This window comes from Triticum aestivum, chromosome 5D (assembly GCF_018294505.1).
Source record: "Triticum aestivum cultivar Chinese Spring chromosome 5D, IWGSC CS RefSeq v2.1, whole genome shotgun sequence".
NCBI lineage: Eukaryota > Viridiplantae > Streptophyta > Magnoliopsida > Poales > Poaceae > Triticum > Triticum aestivum.
The window spans coordinates 119468444-119474496 of NC_057808.1; positions in this window are offsets into that span (position 1 = coordinate 119468444).

A 6053-nucleotide genomic window follows, 5' to 3' on the forward strand; every position below is an offset into this window, starting at 1 on the left:
ACCTACTCTGCCTCCTCTGGTCTCCGGATCGTCCTCTCGTCGCCAGCGACCTCCCACCGCTGGTCTCCGCCGCCGTCAACGGAAATCTTCACCGCCGTTGCCACCGTAGCAAGTTCGTCGTCGAACTAGGGTACGAACTTGATCATTGTGCTAATCCTTAACTCCGATTCTTAGCATATTGCTTTGCCATGATTCTTGCCATGATTGAAATCATCCTGTCCAGCGAAATCATCCCGTAGATTAGTTTTGATTTGAAAATTTAGGGTTAGGTCTCCGCCGAACTCATCTCGGACCGACCGAGTTGTAGAAATCGGTCTCACCGATTTTGGCTTAGGCCAGAGCACACGCATTTTCGGTCCGACCGAAAATTGCAAATCGGTGTGACCGAGTTCGATTCTCTGTGAAACCCTAGCAGTCTCGGTACCACCGAACTGTGACTCGGTCTGACCGAGTTCACTAGTTCAGGTTCCAAAAGCTGCTTCGGTATCACCGAGTTTGCAAATCGGTAGATCCGAAATGCTTTCTGTGAAGAACTAAAACTAAGTTTTTAAGTCATCAGTTTTGCAAAAACTCCTGTACTTTGTGATGCTCGTCTACTCCTCATCTATAACCTATTCACAGGGTCTGCTGACAGTTTGCCTGCAAGATGTCTGACCAAAGTGACAGCCAAAACAAGTCAGAGGAACAGGTTCAGTTGAGTGAGGGCACTAGTCCCTCTAGCAGCTATGATGAAGGCAGTAGGAGCACTCCAAGCAATCTGCCAAAGGCTGCCACCAGGACAAGAAAGAAGAGAACTTCTGACTCTGAAGATGAAGATTATGTGGCTTTTGAAGATGAAGCCACTTCAAAGAAGAAAGTGTTGAAGAAAGAGTATGGCTCATCTGCAGCAACTAAGCCAGGTCTGAAAACAAAGATGCCAGCAAGAAGACAGCCCATGTCTAAGCCAAGAAAAGTTGCCACAGGAGAAACAATGGAGTTCACTCTTGAACCCAAGGAAACTGGAGATGGGAAGAAGAGAAAAGAAAGGGTCAAGAAGACCATTGCCAGAGTTATTGGGAAGCCATCTATGATGAGAGATTCTGAAGAAGAGGAAGAGGAAGAGGATGCTGCACCAGCACCCAAAGCTCAAAAGCTTATGGGAGATGCAATCGGATCAGGGGCTGCTCCATCTAAGCCCAAAGCTGCTCCTAAGGCTGCTGCTCCAGCTCCAAAGCCAAAACCCAAGAGGAGCACTAGGAACATACCTGCTGAGGAGAAAAACAAGGCCCCAGTGCCTCAAGCTTCTGAAGAAGAAGAAGATGATTCTGTAGTTTTGAGAAAGCTGAAGCCCAAGATCCCTGATCACAATGATGCACACCCAGTTGCAGAAAATATGAAAATCCGGAAGGATTCAGGATTGAGACTATGGAGAGAGTCTGATCCATATGCTACCAGGAGAAGGACTGTTGTGGACTACAGATTCCACACTAAGGAACAGCAGGACTTCTATGAGACAATTCTGCTTGACAAGAAGCCCATAGTGTGTGACATGAGATGGGTTGACTGGAAGTTCATCAAGGAGAATGAGGAACACTTCCCCGGTGTATATGACAGCTTCAAGGCATGTGGAGTTGATAAGTTTGTGGCTCAGAAGTTCACCAAGTGGAATGATGAGCTCATTATGCAATTTTACTCCACTGCACATTTCTATCTAGATGGAAGGATTGTGTGGATGTCTGAGGGTACTAGGTACCAGTCTACAGTTGAAGAATGGGCTCAATTGATCAATGCTCCTGAAGAACATGAGGATGACTTGGATATCTATGCAAAGAAGAAGCAGGACCACAACTCTATGGCCAAGATGTACAAAGAGATCCCAGATGCTGCTTTGGATACACATAAGTTTGGATCTGTACAGTATTTGTTGTCTGGTCTGCCAACTATCAATTGGATTCTAAGGCACACACTGCTACCCAAGTCAGGGGATCACAAGATGATCAGAGGACATGCCATAAACCTGCTGCATATATTTGATGTCCCACGAAAGTTCAAGGTTATGAGCCTGATTGTGGAAACAATCAAGAGGACTGCAGCTGATCAGAAGAGAGGTTGTGGATATGCCCCACAAATTCAGGAGCTAATCAACTCAAAGATGGGCAAAGGCAAGTACATTGGATAAGGAGCACCTGCCCATCTACCCTGAATTTGAGGACAACACAATTGTCATGGCTGAGAATGAACCATCATCTATGCAAGCACAAGAAAAGAGAGAGAATGCTAAAGCTGAGAAAGCTGCAAAGATGCCAAATGTGGAAGAGGCATCTCAGGTATTCTTGAAGAGCAAGCAAGACCAGCTTGGATATCTGATCCAATCCAATCTGAGGATTGAGCAGGGCTTGGCCACCCTGACCAAGAACCAGGAGAGCTTGGAAAGGATTATTGAGACAAAATTCTATGACCTTGATGTCAAGGTAACTGAAATCCAAACTGTAGTTGAGCAACTTCAGGAGGAAGCAGAGGAGAAGAAGGGCAAGTCTACCACAGATGCATTTGCTAGAGTGCCCAGAGGACAGAGATCTGCTGCAGTGCCAGTGACAGACACTAGAGCTACAACTTCAGCACCAGCAGCTACAACTCCAGTCCCAACTCCAGCAGCTACTCCACCAGCTCCAGCTACTTCATCAGAAGCCTTCGTCCTTGGAGTTCTCTCAACACCACCTCCCGAAGATCAAGCCTGAGAGTCGTTTAGCACTATGCATTTTCAAACTTTTTGGTAACTTGTTGCCAAAGGGGGAGAAAAATGTATAGATCATAGGCTTCGAGAGAGAGAGAGAGAGTGTTGGTTTTTATCTCTCTTTGCACTTATTTGGTTTGGTTTGAAACTTTATTGCGTGCTTGTGTGATACTACTTTGTGTCCTTGTGAGATACTTGTTTGATCATGTGTTTGATCATATGCTACCCTTAATGCTTGTTGGATAATGCTATCTTTCATGTCTTATTATGATCATTCACTTTGCTTGGTGATGAGTGCATGTTTTTAATCTCTATCATTTTGAGCGCTCCACCAAGATGTATGTGACATGGAAGAGTAACCCATGATCCTAATCGATTGTGCATTTGCATTCAAAAGCAAATCTTAAATAATGCACAAATTTATGGGGAGCTCTTGCTTATCACATACTTCTCAAAGCGACGATGTTTTTCAATACTATTTATCATTTGTCGAAGCTTTGATCTATATGTTGTCATCAACCAAAAGGGGGAGATTGAAATTGCAACTATCCCTGGGTGGTTTTGGTAATTCCTAACAACATATAGCTCATTGAGCTAATGCTATTCCAAGATGAATATTTTAGGAAAGCTCAATGATTGGCATGTCATGGATTAGAAAGTGGACCCTTCAAAATGCTAAGGACAAAGGATTGGCTCAAGCTCAAAGCACAAGACTCTACATTTTCTATTTTAGTGATCCAAGATCACATTGAGTCTATAGGAAAAGCCAATACTATTAAGAAGGGATGAGGTGTTGCTTAATGAGGATCTTGCTCAAAATGCTTAGTGATATGCTCCAAAACCCTCCACTACTTTCTCATATCCACATATGTCCTAAACCAAAAAGTCCAACTCGGCCCCACCGAAATTTCATATCCGGAGCCACCGAGTTCAGTTGTCATAGCCACTGCCAGAAACCCTAATCAATTCGGTCTCACCGATAGGGATCTCGGTCCCACCGAGATGGGGTTGTAATCTCTCTGTTTCCTTTTCGTAACGTTTCGGTCAAACCGAGATGAGCGATCGGTCCCACCGAGATTGCAATGCAAACTCTCTGTTTCCCTTTCGTAACGTTTCGGTCCAACCGAGATGAGCGAATCGGTCCCACCGAGTTTGCCTGACCAACTCTCTGTTTGACTATTACCAAAATCGGTCCCACCGAGTTTGTGTAATCGGTCTCACCGAGATTACGTTATGCCCTAACCCTAATGACATCGGTCCCACCGAGTTGATCCAGTCGGTCCCACCGATAATCCTAACATTCACATTTTGAACTAAATCGGTCCGACCGAGTTTCATGATTCGGTCTCACCGAGTTTGGTGATTTGTGTGTAACGGTTAGATTTTGTGTGGAGGCTATATATACCCCTCCACCCACTCTTCATTCGTGGAGAGAGCCATCAGAACATGCCTACACTTCCAATACATATTTTCTGAGAGAGAACCACCTACACTTGTGTTGAGGTCAAGATATTCCATTCCAACCACATAAATCTTGATCTCTAGCCTTCCACAAGTTGCTTTCCACTCAAATCTTCTTTCCACCAAATCCAATCCTATGAGAGAGAGTTGAGTGTTGGGGAGACTATCATTTGAAGCACAAGAGCAAGGAGTTCATCATCAACACACCATTTGTTACTTCTTGGAGAGTGGTGTCTCCTAGATTGGCTAGGTGTCACTTGGGAGCCTCCGACAAGATTGTGGAGTTGAACCAAGGAGTTTGTAAGGGCAAGGAGATCGCCTACTTCGTGAAGATCTACCCGAGTGAGGCAAGTCCTTCGTGGGCGACGGCCATGGTGGGATAGACAAGGTTGCTTCTTCGTGGACCCTTCGTGGGTGGAGCCCTCCGTGGACTCGCGCAACCGTTACCCTTCGTGGGTTGAAGTCTCCATCAACGTGGATGTACGATAGCACCACCTATCGGAACCACAGATAAAAAATCTCCGTGTCAACATTGCGTTTGCTCCTTCAAACTCATCCCTTTACCTTCATATGCAATTGTTTTACATTCCGCTGCTATACTCTTAGAATTGCATGTGTAGGTTGATTGCTTGACTTGTGCTAAGTTGCTAAAATCTGCCAAGAACTAAAATTGGGAAAAGGCTAGATTTTTATTTGGTCAAGTAGTCTAATCACCCCCCTCTAGACATACTTCCGATCCTACAGGTCTAGGCCGGGTAAGCCCATCAATCCTGGTTCTCTCACGAACCGGGACCCATGGGGGCATCGGTCCCGGTTCGTGAGGCCAGGGGGCCGACCGGGCCTCGTGGGGCAATGGTCCCGGTTCGTCTGGCCCCTTTGATCCCGGTTCCAGACACGAACCGGGACCAATGGGCCTCACTCCTGGCCCACAACCATTGGTCTCGGTTCGTGGCTGGAACCGGGACCAAAGGGGGTCCTTTAGTCCCGGTTCCAGCCATGAACCGGGACCAATGAGATGCCTATATATACCCCCTTGGCCGCCATCAAAGCAGTGGAGTGCTCTGTTTTTTTGGCCGACTGTGGGAGAGCTTTGTGGTGCTCTAGCTCACCTCCTATGCACATGAGGTGTTCGATGAAATGCCCGAGCCACACTTAAGCTTTCTCCTCTCGAAGCTCCTTGTCCAATCTCCATTTTTCTCCAGATTTGTCTAGGTTTGGCGGTCCGTCCTGTCCCGTCCCCGTTGAGGGAGTCCTGGATTATGGGGTCCTCGGGGAGCCGGCCTATACTACATGGGCCGGACTGATGGGCTGTGAATATACGAGACAGAAGACCTCCCCCCGTGTCCGGATGGGACTCTCCTTTGTGTGGACGGGAAGCTTGGCGTCCGGATGAGCAGTTTCATTTCTCTGTAAACCGCCTCTGTACAACCCTAGGCCCTTCCGGTGTCTATATAAACCGGAAGGGTTTAGTCCATAGGGGCTAAGACAAATCATACAGGCTAGGCATCTAGGGTTTAGCCATTACGATCTCGAGGTAGATCGACTCTTGTAACCCCTATACTCATCAAAGTCAATCAAGCAGGAAGTAGGGTATTACCTCCATCAAGAGGGCCCGAACCTGGGTAAAACATCGTGTCCCCTGCCTCCTATTACCTTCGATCCTCAAACGCACAGTTCGGGACCCCCTACCCGAGATCGGCCGGTTTTGACACCGACATTGGTTCTTTCATTGAGAGTTCCACTGTGCCGTCGACAGAAGGTTCGATGGCCCGATCGATCATCCACAACGATGTTGTTTCAGGGGATACTTTCCTCCCCGGTCAAATTTTCGTGTTAGGCGGCTTCTCGGTGCGTGCCAACTCGATTGGCCACCTCGAAC